Source organism: Clytia hemisphaerica, unplaced genomic scaffold (genome assembly GCF_902728285.1).
Source record: "Clytia hemisphaerica strain Z4C2 unplaced genomic scaffold, Clytia hemisphaerica genome assembly, whole genome shotgun sequence".
NCBI classification, from domain to species: domain Eukaryota; kingdom Metazoa; phylum Cnidaria; class Hydrozoa; order Leptothecata; family Clytiidae; genus Clytia; species Clytia hemisphaerica.
Genome location: NW_027103657.1, coordinates 544,792 through 570,827, shown reverse-complemented (window position 1 = coordinate 570,827; position 26,036 = coordinate 544,792). Strand labels below are relative to the sequence as shown.

Here is a 26,036-nt window from a genome sequence, read left to right as displayed (position 1 = left end):
TGTGGAGCATGTAAAAATATTTTATTTTAATCGGCTTTTGGAAAAGTCCCAATGCCAAGAGAGTTAAAAGTGAGAATATGTCGAGTCTATGTGAAAAAATTGAAAATTGAAATAAGAAGGGAACCTTATGTGTTCTTGAGGTGGAGTATGCACAATATTTGCATATTTATTTGGTTGACTTGAGAGCCCCAAGACTGTGTAACTGAATATGGCTGTGAAAGAAAAAATCTGGTAGAATGTCTTTGGGGTGAGAATAGACTAGAATTGCAGATTTTATGCAATGAAGACTGCTGTAGCAGAAGATCTCTATTGTTAAAATGTGAAATTAAAATGAACAACGGATGAGATGGAGACACCCCCACCAAGGGGGTGCCTGGAGACAGGTGCGGATCCTGGAGTAAGCTCTCCTTGCCACTCTAGAGTCACCCACCATCTCATCCTGGCAAATTTGGTTCTGTAGTGCTGCAGTCACTACAGTGTGAACAAAAAAAAAAAAATTTGATTGATTGATTTGCTACTTGATTGATTGGCTACTTGATTGATTGGCTACTTAATTGATTGACAGGTTGGATGACATGTATCAGAGATGTTAAATCAAAAATTGATTTTATTACTTCAGATTTGTATATGAATGATTATCATTGTTTTATCATTGAAAATGTGTCAAAGAGACATAAATGGTGAAAATCAAATAAGTAAGCTTCGTTGTGAAATGGTACTTGAGCAGGTTTTGAACATTAGACCCTCAGATTCCGATGTGTGAAAGTTACCCATCCACTGCACCATCAGGCCTCAGAAATAAGTTAGGAAATTTTTTATTACATTATATCTACAAATGGCGAACGCCCCCTGAATGTATTATTATCAAAATAAAGAAGTTTATGAATGGTGGAATAATTGCCCCCGCAGGAGCGCAGCGACACGTTTCACGCATAGATATTGGACTGGAATCTCGAATTTTTGCGTTTTTTGTTTTGTTTTGTTTTGTCGCGCAAGCCTACCCGTAGTTAGTCTCTTCCGTAAATGTTCGGTTTTTTTTCAGGGACGGCAGTTGCTAGCCTAAAAACTTTTTCTTTATAATAGCAGGCGCCGCGGGCATTTTACTCAACTTTCGACAGTAGATTCTATTCCGCTTGTAGAATTTTGCCCGATTGGTCAACATGCAGGAAATGGAATGGAGAAGTTTCTGGAAGTTTTTGGCCCAGCGCTAAGCGAGTGGGCCTTTCATTTGCAACGTTCTGTTCGTACGTGTGTGCGTGTGTCTGTCCGGGTCCGTTTTGGCAGAAACGGCGCCTTATATGAGTCCGCCATCTTTTAAAAAGATTGGGAACGAAATTGACTCGGTCATGCGTTCTCAGTACGACATTTATGGGGAATGAAGTTACGTCGTCGGTTCAAGCGACGTTCGTTAAATCAGGAGCAACGTGTACTGAAATAACGGCAAAACTTTTAATCGAGGCGACGTATCAAAATGAAGATAAAAAACCGCTAACGTACCCAAATTTTGACAAGAAGCTTCACTGACTTTTTCAGAAACGAAACTCAGTCATTTCAATTTTACAACCGAAGTACACTTTATGCAGACTTACTGACTTACAGATTGATCATCAAATTTTGTTGCTCAAGATATATTTGTGAAAGGAGATCCATCATCTCAATCTTTTTGTTGTTCAGAAGATATATATTTACTTTGTCAAAGATCACTTCCTAGCCGGTGGCTGCTCTTAAAGATCCATCCACCCATCCATCATCATTCCATATCAGCAGATATAAACTAAAGGTAAAATCTGTTTCTTTCACTCGTCTTTTCCACCTAAGTCTATCTATCTAAGCTCATGAGATGAATAATCAAACAATCGACTAAAAAAAACTTTTTTCATCGTAGAGCTTTAGGCGGGAATATCACATTTTGTGTCGTTGGGTCTAAAAAGTGAGTCGGTCGGTCTGTTTGTTGTAAAAAATTTCAGTTTTCTCAAAATTGATCTGTGAGGCAGTTAAGAGTGTTAACTGCGGCGTCGGGATGCGCAATCGCATAATAAAAATTAAACAAATTAACATTTGCATGGTTTCAAGGGGGGGGTTTCAGGGGTCTCAAATACCGTCATACCGACAAAAATTTGGGTCAAATACCGTAGTACCGTCGATAAAAGAAGCCGAATTACCTAAATACCGATACCGGTAGAAAATGAAATACCGTAATCCCGTCGTTTTTTTCTGGTAATACTGATTTACCGGGGAAAAAAAGGCCCAATACCGTCGTACCGTAAAAGTGAAACCCCCCCCCCCTTTCAAATTATGATTGATGTATGAGAACCCAGACGTAATTAATCGAACCAATCGAACTTTGTTGGCCGATTAATCTTCGTTTAAGTTCGGTTGTCGAACTTTAATCAAATACTCACAGATTTCATGAAATACAAACAAGTTAGATTAAGTTTGATTACTGAAATCAAACTTTTTTTAATCAAACTTTGGCAAGTTTAATCAAACTTTTTCGAGCAAAGCTTGCACAATATTTGTCAAAAGAAAAAAAAGAAAAATGAAGCATTTCGAGAACGCGCTGCATTTTTATTTAATCTTTTTTCCGAGCAAAAATCAGTAAAGCCTAAAAGCAAAAGATGCGATTGCAGCCTTCGCAAGTCGAGATCTGCGGAGTTCTTTGTCGAATTTGTCGAACATTTCTTGTTGTCAAACTTTATCGAACTGAGTTTTTTGTCGAACATTTCTTGTTGTCAAACTTTGTCGAACTTAATATCTTTTGTCAAACTTAATCAAATACTCACAATTTTATCGAACTTTTGTTGTTCGATTTAGTTTGACAAAGTTTGATTAGTTTGGTAATCGAACTGTTCGAGTAATTACGTCTGTATGAACACTGACATTTGACACATATATAATGGCGCACTGATCTCACAGTAGATCTATTTCAGTTTAAGAAATTGCAAAAAACAACAGCGCTGCTGAATTTGACATCGCGCATTTAAAAAACGTGGAGTTAAGAACCTAGCGTTGCAGAAAACGATAACGCTTGCATTGCTGAATTCAACAGCGACAAAAAGAGAATCTTCATTGAAGAAGAACAAAAAATTGAAATTAAAAATGCTAGGAATTAAAATCTTATTTTTCAACCTAGTTTAACATACAACAAAAATTTTCTCAATTGAAGATGAACTGGAGCCCCGGTAGAAAGTCGACTATTTTCCACAAAAAAAGTTTCCTTTTTACTTACAGACGATTTTGCACTTGAAATTATTTCTATTTAGCCATATTGGAACCCTGTTTTTGATTTTTGTTTTACCCTCACTGGCAGCTCTGTAGAATTCTGCAATGCTCAGCAAGACGCTGTCGAATTCAACAAGGGTAAGGCTGTCGAATTCGGCAGTGCTGCGGAATACAACAACACCAAAATAGTCCTTTAGGCAAACTCGACGGTCTATTGAATAACTAATTCCGCCAGCATAAATTACGGAAAATTACAACCTAAAGTTGTATAAATACTTTATAGCACGCCGCGCGGGAAAATTTGCAACACTACGGTGTGCTACCCCGAGAGAGCTGTTAGCGTGCCAATTTGAACAAACTTATCGGTAGGTGATATCCAATTTTCCGCTGGTTGACGCTTGCATCCACTGAAGCTTGGAGGTATGGTAATTTATGCTGGCGGAATTAGTTATTCAATAGACCGTGGAGTTCGCCTAAAGGACTATAGAACCAGAGTTGTCGAATTTGACAGCGCTGTTGTTTTCTGCAATATGCTGAACTGATTTTAATTAACAGAAAACAAGTTTGTTTATGCTTCATGTTCAATTGTTTCTTGCATTTCCAGTTGGTATTTTCTTATATGTTTATTTTTCAGCTCGATTGCTAGCTTTCAAGCTAATTTGGTGTGCAAACTGCTGCATCCATCTATCCTGGTTTTTATTCAGGTAGGTGACTTCTTTGCAGAAAATGTATTATATTCTGTTATATTAACCCTTTTGCACATTTTCCTCTTTTTTACTATGCAAATCATTTCAAAAACTAGGAACTACCTTAAGAGAAGAAACTTTGACGGGTAGAAATTTTGGCGAATGAGCCCATTCGCCAATTTTGGTGCAATTTGACGGAATCATTTTGGCGAGTTGATCAAATTTATAAATTTGGTGAGAATTAATTTTGGCGAAAGACCTATAATTTTGAATTTCTTTTCGCCAAAATTCCTTCCCTTAAGGTAATTATCTCAAAATACGATTAAATTTTTGACTCCGTAATAACACAAGATTGTTTGTAAAAATTTGAGTCGGCCACCTGTCTGGTTGGTAATTTACTGACCAGAATGTTCAAGAGGGTATAATAAATAAAGATTTAGATGATTTGCTATCCAAATTGTTCATTAAATTGCATAAGTACATAAAAGATTGATAACGTGATTATTTGGTACTTTGAAGACCGGTTTGTAAAATACACATCAAGCCTTTTGACTTTTGACTTGAAATTTTCACTAGTGATTAGGTATTGGCAATATGGCGCATGGTATGCAAAAATTGAGTTCGTTGGTATTTTACATACTCTTCAGTAATTTATCCACAATACCCAATTACCATACCAGACAACTACTCTAGGGTACCTAATAAGCGTCCCCCCCCCCGCTAATTAATTTTTTGAGAATTTTCCACCCGGGACATTCTTATTCAAACTTTCGAGGAAATGTTTTTGAAAGTTCCTTTTTTGCCCTGATTCTTCTATATTCTGCTGATTGTCAAAAAAATTCCACCCAGGACATTTTTATGCCAACCCCCTCCTCCTCGTTTATTAGGTACCCAAGAGTACTTGTCTAATTATAGCACTTCCCAGTCCGGAGATATAAAATTTTGTAACCTTTTCTTTTTCTTTTTTCAGGTTTAATTCCATCAATCCTTCCTTCGAGGGAAGGGTCACAATCAATTTCAGCAAAATCGGCTTACATAGCATACTCAGCTAAATCTGCTTATATAGCTTACTCGGCTTAATCAGCTTACTCAGTATACTAAACTTATTACGAAGCATACGAAACTTACGAAGCATACTCAGCTCACAAAACTATACGTTTAAAAAGAAAAACCAAACTGTTTAAATATTGTTGTTAATTCTTTTGTCCTTTTATTACCCTACCCTTTAAACGGCGTTAAGACAAAATGATATCTATCGATGCCTATCGAATCTCAATCGGCAATTTTAATTATACCCGTCAACTAAATCTTCGTTCAATCTATCGCGATCTGACAATAACCTCGTGTGCTTCCAGTGAAGGGCTATCCCGAATTTTGAAGCCATCCAAGTTTTTATCAGTAGCTCTTTATATTGGCATAATTCTTGTAACCTGCGGGGATATTGAAACAAATCCTGGTCCCATTAATTTCTGCAAAATAGTTTTAGCATCTTTCAATCAAGGGAATGCGACTATTTTCGGTCCTCAAGCTGGCACCCAATGTATGTATATGGCTTCTACGGCTATACTTTATTCCTATTTAAAACCACCAAGGCAATGGGAAAAGTGCGATTTAGATATTATTCTTAGATTAGGCAATGAATTATACCGCGGCCTCGGGTACACAGACGAATACATTGAAATGAGTGACTTACCCTCTCGATTATGCATTGAAAGCAAAACTTTTGAATTTTTGCGGACTCCTGTGACTGTCTTAGTGCTAGATGGCAACAGTAAAAATTTTGTAAATCCACCCCCAACCTACAATTGTGGCATTTTTCTAGGTTGTGGTAACGGAACTGCATTTATTTTTGACAACAACCATTACTATGTTTTCGACTCTCACAATCGGACCTCAAAGGGAATGTGCTGTTACGATAATACGGGAACCTCCGTACTGCTCGTGTTTAGCACTAAAAGAGATCTCGAGGAATACATTAAAATATTCTACTTAGAACAGTTTCGGAACAATCAAATCGCCTTTGAAATCCAATATGTTAAAACATCAATTTCCAATGATTCCCTAAACGCTTTTAAAAACGATCTCCGTAGTTTCGGATACACCGAAAAAAGAAAGCAACCCCTGATTGATAGTGAAAAACCCGGACCGTCCGGATACATTAAAAAAATGAAAGAGCGGAAATATGATAGTGAACACTCCAGGCCGTCCAGTAATACTGAAGAAAGAAAGCAAGCTATTTACGACAACAATGAGCGACCCGAGCCGTCTAAAAGATCTCAACAAGGGGTCTGCGAAAAACCTTCTAATATAACGTCTAAAGAAAAAGATAATGATAAATCGCAGAAAACTGCCACACGTGCGAAACTGATAGAGAAACAAAAACTTGAAATCAGAGAAAAAGAACGAGTGCGAAAAGCAAACGCTAGAGCAAATCTAACAGAAAAGCAAAAGCGTGAAAAAAGAGAAAGGGAACGATTACGAAAAGCAAACGCCCGTGCGAATCTAGCAGAGGCGCAAAAGCGTGAAATAAGAGAAAGTGGACGATTACGAATGGCAAACGCCCGTGCTGATCTAACAGAAGAGCAAAAGCATGAGAAAAGAGAAAGTGGACGGTTACGAATGGCAAACGCCCGTGCTGATCTAACAGAAGAGCAAAAGCATGAGAAAAGAGAAAGTGGACGGTTACGAATGGCAAACGCCCGTGCTGATCTAACAGAAGAGCAAAAGCATGAGAAAAGAGAAAGTGAACGATTACGAATGGCAAACGCCCGTGCGAATCTAGCAGAAGAACAAAAGCGTGAAAAAACAGAAAGTGATAGATTACGGATGACAAACGCCCGTGCTAAACTAACAGAAGATCAGAAAAAATCAAGGAAAGAAAAGGATAGAAAAGGGAAAAGTAATAAGAAAACAATTTCGGCTAACAAAGACAGTATGATGCACCGGGTGAAAACGTTCAAAAAAGAAATTCGAAAAGGTCCTTTTTTTATTTGTGTGATTTGTAACAGACTACTGTATAAAATATCTGTTGTTTTATTTGATGAGAATAAGTATGCCGATGTCAACAGGGAGGTCTTCGCCTACCGTGTTCTAAGTTTCGATAATAAAGAATACATTTGTAAGACATGTCATAAAAAGCTTCTAAAAAATAAGGTCCCCTGCCAAGCAGTTGCGAATAATTTGCAAATCATGAACTTGCCAGAAAGATTTTCGGATATAAGAAAATTAGAAAAAATCATCATTGCAAAACGCTTACTGTTTAAGAGAATAACAATAATGAGTAAAGGACAAGCCCCAAAAATGAAAGGAGCGATTTGCAACGTCCCGATTAGAGCAGATGAAATTTGCAATGTACTACCTCGTGGAATGGACAATAACGGCATTGTTAGAGTGGCTTTGAAGAAAAAGTTGAACTTTAAATCCAATGTTTACTTTGAACCCGTTCGGCCAAATATTGTTAGAGAAGTCTTGGCCTATCTAAAAAATAACAATCCTTTATATTCTGACATTGAAATCAACGTAGATTCTATACCTGACTGCTGGATAGATTCTATCAACAACAATGATCAGGTTGAAAATAATGAAATTCATTTTGTTAACGAGGAAAACGTTGATCGAGTGAAAACTGTTGAAAATGAAGAAGAAGAGAATGATAATCCTTTAGATCATTTGCGTGTCCCCGCTTCAGAAACACTTTTTGTTCCCGAATTAGCCCATGACATTGTTGACGACTCTAATGTAATTATTGCCCCCGGAGAAGACAAAAAACCTCTTCCAATAATTTGCGATGAAGATTGTGAAATGCTCGCACACCCCCATTTATTCCCAAGCGGCAAGTTTGGATATACATACCAAAGAGACGAAAAATTGAGCCCGTGTAAATACTTTAATCAAAGATTATTAAACTACAGTCAAAAGTTTTCCTCTGATAGTGATTACATTTTCTATGCGCAATCATTATTACAACACTTGAATTTAAACAATAGCATCAACACAGCTCTAAAGAAAATTCAAACAGAAGGATTGACTGCCGGTCGTTTGTCTCAAAATTTTAAGGAGACTATATCCAATTTCGTTGCTAATGACAATGCGTACAATTTTATGAATAATTTAAAAGGAACTCCTGCATATTGGAAACGATTCCTTTATGAAATTTTAGCGATGGTTAAGCAATTAGGGTTGCCAACATTCTTTCATACATTATCGTGTGCCGACTTAAGATGGTCTGAGATTGTTGAAATTATTCAAAAGATAAAAGGGGAAGACATGACAGAAGAGGAAATAAGCAATTTAAGTTATATGGAGAGAACACAGATTCTGCAATCTAATCCTGTGGTACTAGCAAGGCATTTCCAATACCGTCTAGAATGCTATTTTAAACATATCATCGCTAAAGGAGCATTGGGAGGAAAGCTAAAGCACTATGGCATCAGAATAGAGTTCCAGGCTCGAGGAAGTGCTCACGCCCATAGTCTCATTTGGATCGAAGGCGCTCCAATCTTAACATGCGGAACTGTTGACGAATATACTGAATTTATTGATAAGATTATTAAATGTGACCTACCAGAAGACACAAATAGTGAACTTTTTGATTTGGTTAAAACATATCAAATACATCGTCATTCAAAGTCCTGTCGAAAGTACAAAAATCAAGCCTGTAGATACCATTTTGGCAAGTTTTTTACGGAAAGAACCATCATAGCCATCCCTTTAGATGATAATCTTCCAAATAGAGATGAAATATTACAAATGAGAAAATCAATCTTGGCTACAGTGAAAGAGTATATAGATCAAAATTTTGATCCAAGACATAACAATGTACATGACCCATCAAAGGATAACTATAAAGAACCGAAATCCATCGAAGAGATTTTGACAGAATTGGGAATTGCGAAGGAAATTTACTATCAAAATCTTGCTATTTCTCCCGATAAAGGTTTTCAACTACACTACAAGCGCTCTCCAGCAGCATGTTTTGTAAATAACTATTTTGAAGAAGGATTACGTGCATGGGAGGCTAACATCGACATCCAACCCGTTCTGGACTACCATCGAGCAGTGTCCTACATGTGTGCTTACATCTCAAAATCTGAAGACGAATCAACGGAAGCAATGAAGCAAGCAGCAAAAGAAGCATTAGAATCAAATGCATCATTGCGTGAAAAAATGAAATCAATATCAAGAGCTTACAGAACACACAGGGAAATGTCTATCCAGGAAGCTGTTTCTATTGTTCTCCCAGAAATTTGGCTAAGAAAAACATCACCAGGAGTAACATTTGCAAACAGTAATATACCGGAAAACCGTTATCGTGTTTGTAAAAGTCAAGAGGAGGTTTCAAATATGGATGAAGACGATACGAATGTTTTCAAGAAAAATATGTTAGATCGATACTTAGACAGGCCATGTTCAAGGTATGCGAATGGAAGATTTACTGCACTTGATCGCTTATGCTACGCAGAATTTTTAGCAAATTACACCCTGGATTATAAAAACAAAGAAGAAGAAAATGATTATCAACCTGAAATCCTTGAAGAAATTGATCCGTCAGAGGTAATGGACCAACGTTTACCAGCATCGTTCCCTTTAATGTCTAACAAAAAGGAACGTTTAAAATTGCGAAAAACTAAGTGCGTTTTGAGATATCACGTGCCAAGCAAAGACAAAAAACCAGAGCATTATGCTCATCATTTGCTATTTATGTTTTTCCCCTTCAGAAATGAAGAAGAACTCAAAGGCCAATCAGGAACATACACTGAAATGCTTTTATCGCCCAGAGTATTGGAGGAAGTGAATAGAAACAAAGAGCTATTCGAACCCTTTGGTGATGTTGTAGATGAAGCAATGTTACATTTCCAAGAGAATCCAAGAGGTTTTGATGTTTACGGAGAACAGGAAAGCGACGAAGTAAGAGAGGAAGAAAGAAATTATGCAAGTGGAGAAGAGCTAGATGATGAAGGGGTACACGAGAATGACTACAGAGGAGGTGCTTCTGTCCAGACCATTGAACTTTTGATTTCAGACGAAGAGCTAAGTTTAAGAATTCGTTCACTTAACAAAACACAAAGAGAAGTTTTCGACTTCATAGTAAGCTGGAGTAGAAAGTCAATGCAACGACTAAGGACTAGTGCTATCGAAAAACCAACTCCTTTTCATGTCTTTTTAACGGGAAGTGCGGGTTGTGGAAAGTCGTACACACTTAATACAATTAAGTTCTATTTACAAAAAGCTTTAACTTACGGGACAAGAAATGCTTCAAAAGAAAGATTACTCGTTATGGCACCAACAGGTGTCGCAGCTGTTAATGTAGCAGGCTCAACTATAAATTCTGTCTTTAGTATGGGTCCAGGTCATGAATGGTCCAAACACATCCCTAGTCTTCCTGACAAAACTAGATCAAGTTTGAGAGAGCGTCTTTCCGAGTTACAAGTAATCATTATTGATGAAATTTCAATGGTATCAAAATATCGTTTACTTCACATTCATCAACGACTTTGTGATATTTTTGGATGCAGTGAAGATATTCCCTTTGCGGGTATTTCAATAATTGCTTGTGGAGATTTCTATCAATTGCCCCCGATTAAAGGTGGAACAATATTTTCTCCTTTCCCAGAAGAGTTGTTGAATGTCGATCATGTCTGGGGAAGCTACTTCAAAATAGTTGAGCTTACTGAGGTAATGAGGCAACGGGGTGACCAACTGTTTATTGATATTCTTAATAACATCAGAGTTGGCATAGCTCAAAAAAATGATATGGAAATCCTCGCTCAAAGAGTCGTCACTGAAAACGATCCCAACTATCCAAAAGAAGCTATCCACTTATGGGCTGAAAATAAACCAGTTGATGCTCACAACAAGATGAAACTAGATGAGCTTCCCGGAGAACAAATAGAAGTTGTGTCAATAGATAAATTTCCAAAAAATATAAGCAATTCAGATAAAAATGGCGTTTATAGCCGTGGTCAAATGCAAACGGGAGGTTTAGCTTATAAACTTGCCCTTAAGCTAGGTGCTAAAGTTATGGTAACATCTAACATCGACGTCGAAGATAAGCTTTGCAATGGTCAGATTGGAAAAGTCAAACATATAAAATTTGATCACGAGGGAAGAGTAAAACTCATTTACTTAAGAATGGAAAGTGATGATATTGGTGTCAAAGCAAAGAACAAGGATTCTTATGGACGAGCAAATAATCTAGTACCAATAGAGAAGATAGAAAAGGAATTTGGAGTCAAAACAACAAGACCTTATCCGTCTGTCAAACGGATTCAGTTTCCATTAATGCTCTCATGGGCGTGTACCGTTCATAAAGTGCAAGGAAAGACATTCTCTCAAATTGTTTTTAATGTCAATTTATTCGGCCAGAGAAGTTTTAAGCCTGGTCAAGTTTATGTTGCCATTAGCCGCGTCACTTCTTTGCAAGGATTATATTTCACGGGAACTTTCAGCCCAAATATCATCAAATGCGATGCGAAAGCTACAGAGGAATATGATAAGATGAGAGAAAATATGAGCCTTGAAACAAAAATCATTCAAGAATTGAACGCTGGCGAAGTCGTCATATCCCTTCTAAATGTACGATCATTGAAAAAACACGCTATAGATATAAGCTCTGACAAAATTCTGAATGAAAGCTCCGTGTTATGTTTTACCGAAACCCAATTGGATGAGGATTATAATACTAAAGAGATTGAAAATCTTCTTAAAACCATTTTCTCTGTATGCTAACAATGTAGCAGAACATGTATATTCTAACATTGCTGTTGCCTATAAGGAAGGTGTCGAAATATTAGGTAGTAGTAATTTACCAGGAGCCACACGTCTCACATTGAAACATTATGATGTAGATTTTCCCATCAATATGATACTACTTTACCGTCAACAAAATCTTGAAAACGATCACTTTCTGTACATGATCCAACATCTTATGGGAAATTATAACAATGTTCATATCATCTTAGGCGACTTCAATAAAAACTATTTTACCGAAGAATCAAACTTTTTAAAAACCTATTTACAAGATTACGATATGATTGTTCAAGAACCAACCCACATATCTGGCTCACTGATCGATCATGTATATATCCATAAAGACTTAAAAACAATATTTAAAATTACTTCCCACATTCACAGCATCTATTATTCAGATCATGAATCAGTTCAGATTAACTTGAGAAAGCTTACTAATTGAATTAAACTTTCTAATATTTTAGTATACACGACGAAAGCACATTCGAAAGAATCCGTGTACCGAAAGTATATAATTTGAAAATTTAATTTTTGAAAAATGAAAAATGCAATTTTTGAAATTTTCATTTTTTTGAAAATGAATTTTAGCTGAATTTATTTTTCAAAAATTTATTTTTTGATTTGTTACTAAAATTAATTTCATTTTTTCGAAAAAATTGGGATTTTTTCTTCTGCACCTGTAAAGTGCACTTTTGATGAATGTTTTGAATAGCTCATTTGTTAACATTTTTTTAATCTATATAATGCTTTAGTCAAACCCAGAGCCTCAAAGTTTACCATAAAGGCGCTCGGACACCTCGGGTGTTAAAGTACAAAAATTAGCTAACTTATCAATAGACTACAATCAATATCGATGATCAATAGAGTATTCAGTCAATTAGACTATTGTCGTGGACCATCACACTCCTTAATCTCATTGCTACAAAATAGATACAGTAATTAAACATGTGTGTACTACAGTGACTACGATGTTCCAATTGCACGAGTTCCGGGGAAAATCGCCTTGTAGTGGTCAAGTAAAAAGTACGGAACACACAAGCACATTTGAAATATTAAATTCAAACTTTTAGAAAATGACAAACTTTTTCCATACCTTCAAAATTACAAAATCATAAATTGAAAAGATTTTTGAAATCTAATTTTTCCCAAAATAAATTTTGAGGCTGATTTTAATTTTTCGAAAATTAAGTTTTCAAATTATACTTTCGGTACACGGATTTTTAATCTAACTACCACTCTCCAGCGGAAGACCAGTTGAAGAATGAACTTCGGAAAGTCGCTAGTTTCTTCGTACATTTGGAAAAAACCCTTTACAATCTTCAGCAGCTTATCGCGAAAAAAACAGCGGAAATAAATATCCTGTCGAGTGTCGGTGGATTATTCGGTAAATCTCTGCTGGGGGTACATCAACAAATCGAGAAACGAAAACTTTGAACAAGTTGTTCCAATCCAAATCGACCAATCAAGTTTATTTACACAAGAAGCGCATCGATTTTGAGCAAGTCTTTCAATAAAGAACACAATAAAACGCACCATTTAAACCAATCATTACCGAGTTTATGTGTTTGCACTTTTGAGGACGGTAGAGTGACTGAAGCGATTTGGAAAAACCCGCAGTTCCGCCCCGCAAAATCGAGGACGGTAAAAGTGCTGATTTACCGTCGTCCTCAGCTGGTCAGGATCTACTCAAATTAGAACCTTACCGTCTCCGTCGCTGAAAAACACACATACATAAACTCGGTATAATTCATCTCTGCTGGGGGTACATCAACAAATCGAGAAACGAAAACTTTGAACAAGTTGTTCCAATTCAAATCGACCAATCAAGTTTATTTACACAAGAAGCGCATCGATTTTGAGCAAGTCTTTCAATACAGCACACAATAAAACGCACCACTTAAACCAATCATAATTCATCTCTGCTGGGGGCACATTTGCAACAAATTTTGGACCCCACACGAACTCAGCTAATTCCTTTTTCAGCCAAGATTCCATCAAGTTCAGACACGTGATGTAAGTATCAATTTTTCTCTAAATATAAGTGTCATTTAACAGGCATTTGATTAATTATTTCTCAGAAAAACATTACCAAGACTACAGCTAAGAAAACTACAACAAATGATCATGTTGGATAAACTTCTCTTATCATTTTTTAACTCTTGATTTTAGATTGCAGATAACAAAAATGTCAGCAGCTACTCCAAGAAAAAAGAGCCTGAAGCGCAAACTTCTGCATGAAGGTACCTAACGTTTTTTCCATTGGCCTCATGGATTGTTGCATTCCTATTCCATTTTTGAACAGGAATTTACCACAATTTCTCCTGGAGGGAATTTTTCACAATTTCCTTATGGAAGCTTTGAATACCAAATTTATTCCCACTTCGTGAGTAGGTACCATTGGACCGAAAAAAATGAAGTTTTTGAGAAAAAGGGGTCTGAAAATTTACTTTTGATGCATGTTTAAACAGATAGGGTGAAAATCCCATGGAAAATCTTCACACCTTATTGGAAATTCAGACTGCCACTGGCAAAGTTCATATCACACATGACATGTAGTCACAGCCACTGGTCACATGACATATTTTTTAAAGGATTTTCCAATTTTTCAACTTTTTTTTGTCAAGCCTACATTAATTCTTACAGATACAAATACTAGATTTTTGAATCAATAAATATTAATTAATTAAATTATTGTGAGTAAAACATTTGCAACTACATTTTGAAATAAACAACCAAATCCTCCACTGCTTATATTTTGGCATTGAGTTTGAATAGGGAAAAAATTTACATAATGTAGAGTCCATGTCCTTCCAGTAGAAAAAGACAAAAACATTTGGTAGTATATAAACAGAAACTTCAAAGGGCATTTAAAACCAATACAAATTTTCTCTCCACAAATCTGGAACAGATTCCCACATGCCTCCTAAAAAATGTCTGAATTTTTTTTATAGCTCAAAAAAGTTTAGCTCAAAAATTTTTCCTGAAACTAGACAAATTGAAAAATAATAATATTGCATTTTTGGTTATTTCAACAGTCTTCTGAAAATTTTTATTGGTAACAGATTCATAAGCCCCTCGTTGTTTCACATGTTAAAGCTTATAGCTAAAGTTTCCTATGATAATTTTGTATCAAAAAGAGAAGCAATTAAACTGGAGTTATCATGGCCAGGAAAATGCTAATAAAGTAACAAGCAAGAAATATATAAAATGATTAAAGTGGTCATACCCTGTTAAATGTCTCAAAAAGTTTTAGAAATGCAACACATTGTAGATTATACTTAAAAACATACTATCATAATGAGTTTTATGCATCAACGACTGTCCTTCGGTAACATAGTAACATTATAAATTTGAAAAATAGGTACTTTTAGGGACCGTTTGTTTATCCAAATAGAGCCAAAGTAAATGAAGGTTTTTTGAAGCCAATCAATGCAGGAAATTCAACTGTCAGAAATTATTTTACCTTTTAGGCCTTCTATTGTGTAATTTTGTAACATTTAAACAGAGGCAACACAAAAGACTTCTTGATGTTACTTATTCTCTTAAAACAATGGTAACTTTACATTAATAAAAGGTAGATGTGCAAAATGATAGGCAAAAGTTGGAACAATCTCCTCATTTGTTTGAAGCTTTATGCCATGTGTTTCTCATCATAAAGCAATGTTTTAATTCAATTTTAGGACATTTTTGCAAAGTTTAAAAGTAGATTTGTTACAGAATTATCCATATGATTTTAGCTTTTATGAACATGTCCTATTATTCTTACAATGAAATTGGATACCAGGCTGTTCAATTTAAAATTACAAACAATTACTGACACATTAACTTGAATTTAGATAGCATAGAACAACTTTGTACTGTTGGAATTACATTATTGAGTAGAATGATCTAAACAGTTTTTTTTAAATATCCTTCTTTTTTTTTCAGATAGCCATGAGATCTGTGGATATGTTGTATTTGTTGGACCTATCAAAAATAGAAATAATGGTAACAAAAGCCCATACTTTGAGATGTACATATCCTGTGAATTTCATGAAGTGCGTATTGTATCATTTGTAATAGACGACCAACCAACTCTTTCTATCAACGTCAACAAAGGCTACTCCTTTCTAGACCTTGAAAAAGAAAATGATGGAGCCTACAAGTACCACTGTTGGTCGACATTCTTTCAAAAAGACACCTCAATTTGATTTGACAAGATTCACACAAGAACCACTTAGCATCAATGAAGCCCTTCAATTAGCATTATACTCGAGAGTATGTCTGAATGTACAGGTCAAAAAGCTGTGTAAGCAAGGCACAAGTCTTGAAGGACTTAACTTTAAAGTTGTTGACATTGTTGACAACTCCATAGAAGTCGGACGAGAATTAACTGTATATGGTGACTTAACACGTCAGTTGGAAGTTGGGCGCAACTACCAGATCAACTACATCACTTTGACACGATATTCTGGCATCAAGGTTTTTAAAACATCAGAAAGAAGTGAAATTGTTCAAATCAGCCAAGATGTGATTGTTCTAAGACCCAATCAAACTGATAGCATCTCTGGAATTGTTAATGGCGTATCAATGTCATCCTTGGATCCACGTTACCAGTGTTCTCATTGTAACGACGGTGTCATTGTCGATGGTTCGGTTGCAATGTGTAACAAGTGCGATAAAATGCAATCAGTGACATCCTTGATAAAAAAACACTTGATTCAGTTCACGCTCACTGATTCTGTTAACAACTCCAGGAATTTGTTATGTGACAGCGAGATTGTCTCCAACTTCATCAACATGTCTTTGGAAAACAAAATGCAAGCAGTTAAAATGTTCTTAAACACTTCCTTAACCGCCACCTTTGAAGTTGAAAATGGCCATGTCTTGAAATTACAACCCATTGAAGAAGACGATATGTCAATTTTTGATGATTAGCCATTGTGCTTCAAAGATCTGTATATGCAATGACTTTTCATTATCTGTAATGACCGTTGTTACTAAAAGTGGTAACGGTAGGTAACGATAGGTAACGACAAGTAACGGTAGGTAACGACAGGTAACGATAAAGTAACGGTCGGTAACGATGAAGTAACGCAAGTAACGAGGGGTAACGAAAAAGTAACGAAGTAACGATAGGGAAAAAGCTGAAAATGGTGGCCCTGAGGTGTCGAACCCGGTGATTTAAGGAGAACCTAACGATTTTGGTTAATCCATTCAAGATGATTGTACAGTAGGATCTGATCGTTCTGGTGAATATGACTGTGGAGATAATAAATCCAATCGTTTTTATTGTAAATTGGTGTTTGTGAATAAACTGGAAGATTTGACGGCTTGGTGAATCAATGGTGTTGGTCAATGCAATGATGGAATCAATGGTGCTGGTCAATGCAATGATTGAATCAATTGTGCTGGTCAATGCAATGATGGAATCAATGGTGCTGGTAAATACAATGATGGAATCAATGGTGCTGGTCAATGCAATGATGGAATCAATGGTGCTGGTCAATGCAATGATGGAATCAATGGTGCTGGTCAATGAAATGATGGAATCAATGGTGCTGGTCAATGCAATGATGAAATCAATGGTGCTGGGTCAATGCAATGATGGAATCAATGGTGCTGGTCAATGCAATGATGGAATCAATGGTGCTGATCAATACAATGATAGAATCAATGGTGCTGGTCAATGCAATGATGGAATCAATGGTGCTGGTCAATGCAATGATGGAATCAATGGTGCTGGTCAATGCAATGATGGAATCAATTGTGCTGGTCAATGCAATGATGGAATCAATGGTGCTGATCAATGAAATGATGGAATCAATGGTGCTGGTCAATGCAATGATGAAATCAATGGTGCTGGGTCAATGCAATGATGGAATCAATGGTGCTGGTCAATACAATGATGGAATCAATGGTGCTGATCAATACAATGATAGAATCAATGGTGCTGGTCAATGCAATGATGGAATCAATGGTTCTGGTGAATTCAATGGTGGAATCGATGGTGGTGTACTGGTGGATGCAATGCTGCACTCACCAATGGTACTGTTGTGCAGGTGAATGCAAGTTAGGGATTGTGCATTTTTTGTAAGCATCATCTTTATAAGAATACAATCCATAACTTTTGATTCAAGGGGTATTGACTTTCGGCGATTGGTTCATTCAAAGCAACTTGGGGTTTGTGCAAAATGTGAGCATTTTTATTTTTCTTATAAGCATCATCTTTATAAGAATACAATCCATAACTTTTGATTCAAGGGGTATTGACTTTCGGCGATTGGTTCTTTCAATGCAACTTGGGGTTTGTGCAAAATGTGAGCATATTTATTTTTCTTATAAGCATCATCTTTATAAGAATACAATCAATAACTTTTGATTCAAGGGGTATTGACTTTCGGCGATTGGTTCATTCAAAGCAACTTGGGGTTTGTGCAAAATGTGAGCATTTTTCTTTTTCTTGTAAGCATCATCTTTATAAGAATACAATCCATAACTTTTGATTCAAGGGGTATTGACTTTCGGCGATTGGTTCATTCAAAGCAACTTGGGGTTTGTGCAAAATGTGAGCATTTTTATTTTTCTAATAAGCATCATCTTTATAAGAATACAATCCATAACTTTTGATTCAAGGGGTATTGACTTTCGGCGATTGGTTCTTTCAATGCAACTTGGGGTTTGTGCAAAATGTGAGCATATTTATTTTTCTTATAAGCATCATCTTTATAAGAATACAATCAATAACTTTTGATTCAAGGGGTATTGACTTTCGGCGATTCGTTCATTCAAAGCAACTTGGGGTTTGTGCAAAATGTGAGCATATTAATTTTTCTTATAAGCATCATCTTTATAAGAATACAATCCATAACTTTTAATTTTGACTTTCGGCCGTTAGTTCATTCAAAGCAAGTTAGGGATTGCGCAAAATGTGAGCATATTTATTTTTCTTATAAGCATCATCTTTATAAGAATACAATCAATAACTTTTGATTCAAGGGGTATTGACTTTTGGCGATTGGTTCATTTAAAGCAACTTGGGGTTTGTGCAAAATGTGAGCATATTTATTTTTCTTATAAGCATCATCTTTATAAGAATACAATCAATAACTTTTAATTAAGGGTTATTGACTTTCGGTGATTGGTTCATTCAAAGCAAGTAGGGGATTGTGCAAAATGTGAGTATTTTTATATTTCTCATAAGCATCATCTTCATAAGATTACAATCCATAACCTTTGAAGGTTTTGAATTTTGGTGATTGGTTGATTCAAAGAAAGTCAACGATTTCACATAAGAATAGCATTTTAATAATTGATTCTTGTGCAATTGACATTGTAGCAAAATTTTAGCATTCCATTCTGCAAATCAATTTAACAAAACAATATTACATTGAGCATAAGATACGTTTTAAAATGAAAAGTACTTTGTGAAAAGGAGGTCAAGTCATAATTAGACTCGAAAATGTTCATAAATTCATTGAAAGTCAACCAAAAAATGCCAGTATTTGCACTTTCCTTCGATCCGAGTTAAAAAATGTTTTTTTAATTAAAAATGTCAGATTTTAAAAACAGCTCTTTTAACTTTTAAGAAAATAAGTGAATAAACTAAGGAAATTAAGGACATTTTGAGATTTAAAAACATTCGAGCCTGAAAATCACGTCGTGAAATCACGAAAATTTACTGGTTCTTATATAAAAAAGCGATGATGATTCAAGAAAAATGCGTCGGTATTTTGGTGTTCGCGACCCCCGTGAGAAAATCATGATTCATGGGAAAAAGCATGCAGAAAAAATAATAGGCTAGGTCAAAAGAAAAAGTCTACCCTTAGTGTTATGTAACTTTCTTGACTATTGTAATATACACGATTGTAGAGCTCCACGTGCAGTATGATACAAGATATGCTTACAAGTTGTAAACAATCCTATTTAGAAAGGAAAATCTCATCTTTATGTAAAATGTTTTCCCAAAGAAACGTACTTTCACACCTTTTAACACGAGGTAGCAGCTGTATCTTTTTATTTTACATCGTGTTGAGTATCAAAGAAAGAGATTTGTGTAAGTTTGTAAATACACTCCAAATAAGCAAAATTTGCCAAACAGAGGAGAAAGTTGATGTCTTTTGTCTTTTGAATGCTTGAATGAAAGCGTACTGAGAAAAAAAGGTGAACTGTGATACAAAAATTGTATTCTTATAAATATGATGTTTATAAGAAAATAAATATGCCCACATTTTGCACAATCCATAACTTGCTTTGAATGAAACAAACGCCGAAAGTCAATACCCCTTGAATCAAAATTTATGGATTGTATTCTTATAAAGATGATGCTTATAAGAAAAATAAATATGCTCATATTTTGCACAATCATAAAGATGATGCTTATAAGAAAAATAAATTAGCTCACATTTTGCAAAATCCTCAACTTGCTCTGTAAGAACCCATCGCCGAAAGTCAATACCCCTTGAATCGAAAATTATCGATGGATTTCTTATAAAGATGATGCTTATAAGAAAAATAAATATGCTCACATTTTGCACAAACCCCAAGTTGCTTTGAATGAACCAATCGCCGAAAGTCAATACCCCTTGAATCAAAAGTTATTGATTGTATTCTTATAAAGATGATGCTTATAAGAAAAATAAAAATGCTCACATTTTGCACAATCCCTAACTTGCTTTGAAAGAAGCCATCGACGAAAGTCAATACCCCTTGGATCAAAAATTATCGATGGATTTCTTATAAAGATGATGCTTATAAGAAAAATAAATATGCTCACATTTTGCACAAACCCCAAGTTGCTTTGAATGAACCAATCGCCGAAAGTCAATACCCCTTGAATTAAAAGCTATGGATTGTATTCTTATAAAGATGATGCTTATAAGAAAAATAAAAATGCTCACATTTTGCACAATCCCTAACTTGCTTTGAAAGAAGCCATCGACGAAAGTCAATACCCCTTGGATCAAAAATTAGCGATGGATTTCTTATAAAGATGATGCTTACAAAAAATGCACAATCCCTAACTTGCATTCACCTGCACAACTGTACCATTGGTCAGTGCAGCGTTGCATCCACCAGTACACCACCATCGATTCCACCATTGAATTCACCAGAACCATTGATTCAATCATTGTATTGACCAGAGCCTTTGATTCCATCATTGTATTGACCAGCACCATTGATTCCATCATTGCATTGACCAGCACCATTGATTCCATCATTGCATTTACCAGCACCATTGATTCCATCATTTCATTGACCAGCACCATTGATTCCATCATTGCATTGACCACTACATTGTTTCCATCATTGCATTGACCAGCACCATCGATTCCATCATTGCATTGACCAACATCATTGCATTGACCAACACCATTGATTCCATCATTGTATTGACCAGCACCATTGATTCCATCATTGCATTGACCAGCACCCATTGATTCCATCATTGCATTGACCAGCACCATTGATTCCATCATTGCATTGACCAGCACCATTGATTCCATCATTGCATTGACCAGCACAATTGATTCCATCATTGCATTGACCAGCACCATTGATTCCATCATTGCATTGACCAGCACCATTGATTCCATCATTTCATTGACCAGCACCATTGATTCCATCATTGCATTGACCACTACATTGTTTCCATCATTGCATTGACCAGCACCATTTATTTCATCATTGCGTTGACCAGCACCATTGATTCCAGCATTGTATTGACCAACACCATTGATTCCATCACTGCATTGACCAACACCATTGACTCCATCACTGCATTGACCATCACCACTGATTCCATCATTACATTGACCAGCACCATTTATTTTATCATTGCGTTGACCAACACCATTGATTCTGTCAAATCTTTCAGTTTATTCACAAACACTAATTTACAATAAAAACGATTGGATTTATTATCTCCACAGTCATATTCACCAGAACGATCAGATCCTGCTGTACAATAATTAGATTTCCAAAATTCTTGAATAGATTAACCAAAGTCGTTAGGTTCTCTCAAAATCACCATTCACCATTAGCCCTGCCGCAGAAATCTACAAATTTTGATAGCTCGACTCCTCAGGGCCACCATTTTCAGCTTTTCCCCCATCGTTACTTCGTTACTTTTTCGTTACCCCTCGTTACTTGCGTTACTTCATCGTTACCGACCGTTACTTTATCGTTACCTGTCGTTACCTACCGTTACTTGTCGTTACCTATCGTTACCTATCGTTACCTACCGTTACCACTTTTAGTAACAACGGTAATGACAGTTATAATATTTTATTTTTAGATGTATATACTGATATCTTTCATCTTAAAACTAGAACTATACTTACTTACATTACATAAATGAGTGCTATCACATACCTTTCAGGAAATTTTTGCTAAAATGCAAAGTTACTTTCATCAGACAAGGTTAACCTGTGGAATTCATTCCTTTTTGGAAATAAGGTGCTTGTATGGGAACACTTGCAACAGAACTATTTGAACTCGTTTTCCAAATACATGAAACTTTGGAAAATTGACAAAACACATTCTAGGGCCTTGTAATCTTATTTTACATAACTCTTTTGTTAATATAGCAAGACATCATAGATGTCTGTAATCTTTTATTTATAACTTCGACTTTTGTTATTTTAGCTTTGAATTTTTTATGTTCAGGCTAGAAATTGTATATAAATCGAAGTAACGAAAGTGCCAAATGAATTTCAAATTTTGAAATTTGAAAAGAAGTAAAAATTTTCAAATTTCAAAATTTGAAAAATGAAAAATACAAAAAAATTTTGATTTTCAAATTTTGAAATTAAAAAAATTGTTTATACCCCAATCGACGTAATAAAAGTGCCAAAAGAGGTTTTTAAATTTTAAGTATGAATAAATTGGGCTATTCCATTTTTAAACTGTACAGGGGTATTGACGAAATTTTCAAGGGGGGTCTAAGCCTTGATTTTCCATGGGGGTTTTTGTTCCTTTTTCAGCTTTTCCAAGGGGGTTATTCAAGATAAACTGACATCAGTTGTTTTCCAGCCCTTTTTCACAAAATTTAGTTTTCCAGAGGGTTTGTATCCCAATTTCCAGGGGATAATTTGCTATTCAATATTTCCAGGGGGGCTAGTGAAAAAAGTTCGTCAATACCCCTGTATAATTTTTTTTAGAATAGCCCATTAGAAGGTTAGCAATCTGTGTTGACGTCAACAGGAGGTACACTAAAAGTGCAATAATCACCTAAAGCCCTGCAATTCGAGTGATTTTATCTTTGAGAGAATTGAATGGTTGATTAACGTCACGTGACCCGTCAATAGACTTTTTGTTCCTAGTATACAGAAGTGTGATTTGCACACACTGTAACATCATAATTTGACCTTAAGAACGTTTAGGTAATCAACTTTACCATATAAGGCAAAGAAACCACGTTATGGGGGTTTAGAACGATGTTTACTTTCGACTAATATAGCCTAATATCTGAGACAATAGGCAAAAAACAGGTGGATATTTTGTCCCTTCAATTTCACGAATATGTTTTTTCAAAGATAATTCTATTAGTTTGCTTCTTAAATTTCAGATAAATGAAAAAAGTGTGACAAATATAATTTTTAAAATTTAAACCTTTAATTGGCACTTTTATTACAACGAGCTTTGTCCAATTTTAAGCAATACTAAAAATTTTCCATTTTTCATTTTTCAAATTTCAAAATTTGAAAATTTTTACTTCATTCTAAATTTCAAAATTTGAAAATCATTTGGCACTTTCGTTACTTCGATTTATATAGTTTTTTTTTGTGACTTTAAACTCTGAAATTTTTCATCGTAAAAAAGCTGGTCTTTGATGAATATGAAATCTCACTATATTTCCTAGATATATCTCCTACCTTGGCAAATGCATCCCGCGTTATACTAATTGGTACCTTCTATCCCAGGGTGAACATCTAGCCGTTTTTATTTGGATGTTATTTCATGGGTTTTAATGCTGCTATGGAATTTACAATGGCCAAAAGTTCAAAAATTTAATTAATGGGAAACAAACACAATGGAAGTATCGAAAGTGCCAAGTATATTTGTAAATTTTGAAAATTGAAAAAATGAAATTTTTTATAAATTTCGAAATTCGAAAAATGAAATTTTAGAGCTTTTTATGATTTTGAAATTTTGAAGGTATAGAAAATGCCCAGACTCCAATCTTGGTATCAAAAGTGCCAACTCAATGATTCATTTTCAATTGAAGCAAAAAGTTTGTCATTTTCTAAAAGTTTGAATTTAATATGTGCTTTTGTGTTCCGTACTTTTTACTTGACCACTACAAGGCGATTTTCCCCGGAACTCGCGCCATTGGAACATCGTAGTCATTGTAGTCTACATATGTTTAATTACTGTCTCTATTTTGTAGCAATGAGATTAAGGAGTGTGATGGTCCACGACAATAGTCTAATTGACTGAATACTCTATTGATCATCGATATTGATTGTAGTCTTTGATAAGTTATTGTGTTTAACTAAAGCATTATATAGGTAAAAAACATGAGCGGATAACATCCAGCAGATAAGGATGTGACTTTAATAAGACAGTTTGAAGGATGATTTTGAGCGCCCATCAATCCCGGTAAAATTTTGAAAAATACTTGGCACTTTTGATACTTCCATTAAACACAACATCACTTCTTTTAAACGTTTATAAATTACAATCGAAAGATTCATGCTCACAGCAATCGTCAAATGTAAATTTTTAGATTAGTCTATTCCAAAAAACTGGCAGTCCGTACTTATACGTCCGTACTTTTTATAACATTCTTCTTGAGGGAAAAAAGATATTATTAAAAGTAATACATCGAAGAGATATGAAAAATCTGAATGACCTTTCAAATTAGCGATATTCAAGGTTTTAGAAACGGATAAAATAAAAAATGTAACAAACTTCTCCAAGGTTAAAAAGGTTGATTGATTCAATAAGAATAAATTGCTGATTACGAAATAAAATGCCATGATGGGACCGGGGAAAGAAATTTATCGTACTGAAAGTGAAGCTGATTGTAAACAAGGATTAAAGTTGACAGTAATTTTGGTCTTAGAAAGCTTTTCATTATTTAAAGAGCTTGAAAAATAATAACGCTTTCTTTTGTTAATTTATATCTCAAAAATCGGGGAAGGCGAGTAGCTTTCAATGAAAACTAACAATAATTATAATATAACTGTTGTTTCATTTCTTCGTGGTACTTTAGGTATATTATTGAAAACGAACGGGAATTCTCTTCAAAGTGACCGCATTACAGCAACATCAGCGTTGATGATATTTGTTTACGTCATTATTAAACAAGCTAACTTTCAATACTAGTATATATCTTATGTATTCTTGACCATAAGAATGTCGTCATTCATAGCGTTGATAGAATTGTTGTTGTAACCTATAAAAAAGAAGATAAATTCAACATTTTTAATTTGTTTCCATAAAAAATCCATGATTAAATGTCTGTTGATCGTAAAGATCTGATTTTCAAACTTAACATCATCTACGGTTTTCGAATGTTCTGTCTGTCTATCTATCTGTCGGTCTGTCTCCATGTTCCATACGCTGGGCCTTCCAGCCGTGAGGCTTCTTGTTTTAAATTCAAGCTCTCTCTTCCTGCAGTCAAAATACTTGTATGCATTTACTTTTGACTTTCGGATTAAACAAGATGTATACATATACCAATCAGTGAATTTGCTGACAGTCAAATTACAATCTGTCTCCTGTCTTAGACATTCAGGAGATTGATTCATTTTTCGATCCAAACAGTAGAACAATGATTGAATATGGACAAAAGTGATTATTGTTGCTGGTTGAATTGGCAACGAAATTCCACTGTAACTAAATTTATTCGACAATCGTTATTCAACATACTCTACTCTCAACAAGAATGCTTAAAAATCCTGTGTTATGGTATACTTCTCGACAGTAGTAAGTATAAATATTTTTTTCTTTCTGTACTTTTATAAGACTTGGTTTTATTAATCTTTTATGTTTAACACAGGTCTGTGTTCTTGTTGATACTTACCGGGCACTATTTGGGAAATTATTATCAAAGATTGAAAGAAACTTTTGGTGAACTATTTTTGAGGAAATTTCAGTACACTCACCATATCATCTAATTTCATGTTTCTTATTTTCCCTTTAAGCTTTTTATGAATGAGGATTCGTTTACCTTGACAACGCAATATTACCTCGTTACTGCTACTATTACCACGTTACGTCATGATTTTCCATCCTTCTACACGATGTTGCTGTTACAACAGCAAGATAACTGGCATATCTTTTTAATGTAAACAATTTTGTCCGTGAGATCCCTTATCATGCCGTTGGAAAAAGTCCTGAATGTACGCTATTTCCTGTTAATACCTGCTTCCTGCTCATCAATATTGCCTC

At 35.2% G+C, this 26,036-nt stretch overlaps 1 protein-coding gene and 4 long non-coding RNA genes across 5 annotated transcripts in view; 4 read left to right on the top strand and 1 right to left on the bottom strand.

Moving 5' to 3' along the window:
* The window catches only part of LOC136803270 (uncharacterized), a 225,700-nt gene that overhangs the window by 94,062 nt on the left and 105,602 nt on the right, over positions 1 to 26,036 (top strand). The window lies entirely within an intron of this gene.
* LOC136803256 (uncharacterized) overlaps positions 1 to 26,036 on the bottom strand; it is a 118,274-nt gene that overhangs the window by 74,906 nt on the left and 17,332 nt on the right. The window lies entirely within an intron of this gene.
* Positions 1,644 to 5,093, top strand: LOC136803222 (uncharacterized). Its single transcript, XR_010846110.1, has 3 exons — positions 1,644 to 1,780; positions 3,857 to 3,926; positions 4,879 to 5,093. It is a non-coding gene; the product is annotated as an uncharacterized lncRNA (long non-coding RNA).
* Positions 13,414 to 17,109, top strand: LOC136803221 (uncharacterized). Its single transcript, XR_010846109.1, has 3 exons — positions 13,414 to 13,670; positions 13,827 to 13,897; positions 15,585 to 17,109. It is a non-coding gene; the product is annotated as an uncharacterized lncRNA (long non-coding RNA).
* On the top strand, positions 25,414 to 25,902 carry LOC136803219 (uncharacterized). Its single transcript, XR_010846108.1, has 2 exons — positions 25,414 to 25,568; positions 25,790 to 25,902. It is a non-coding gene; the product is annotated as an uncharacterized lncRNA (long non-coding RNA).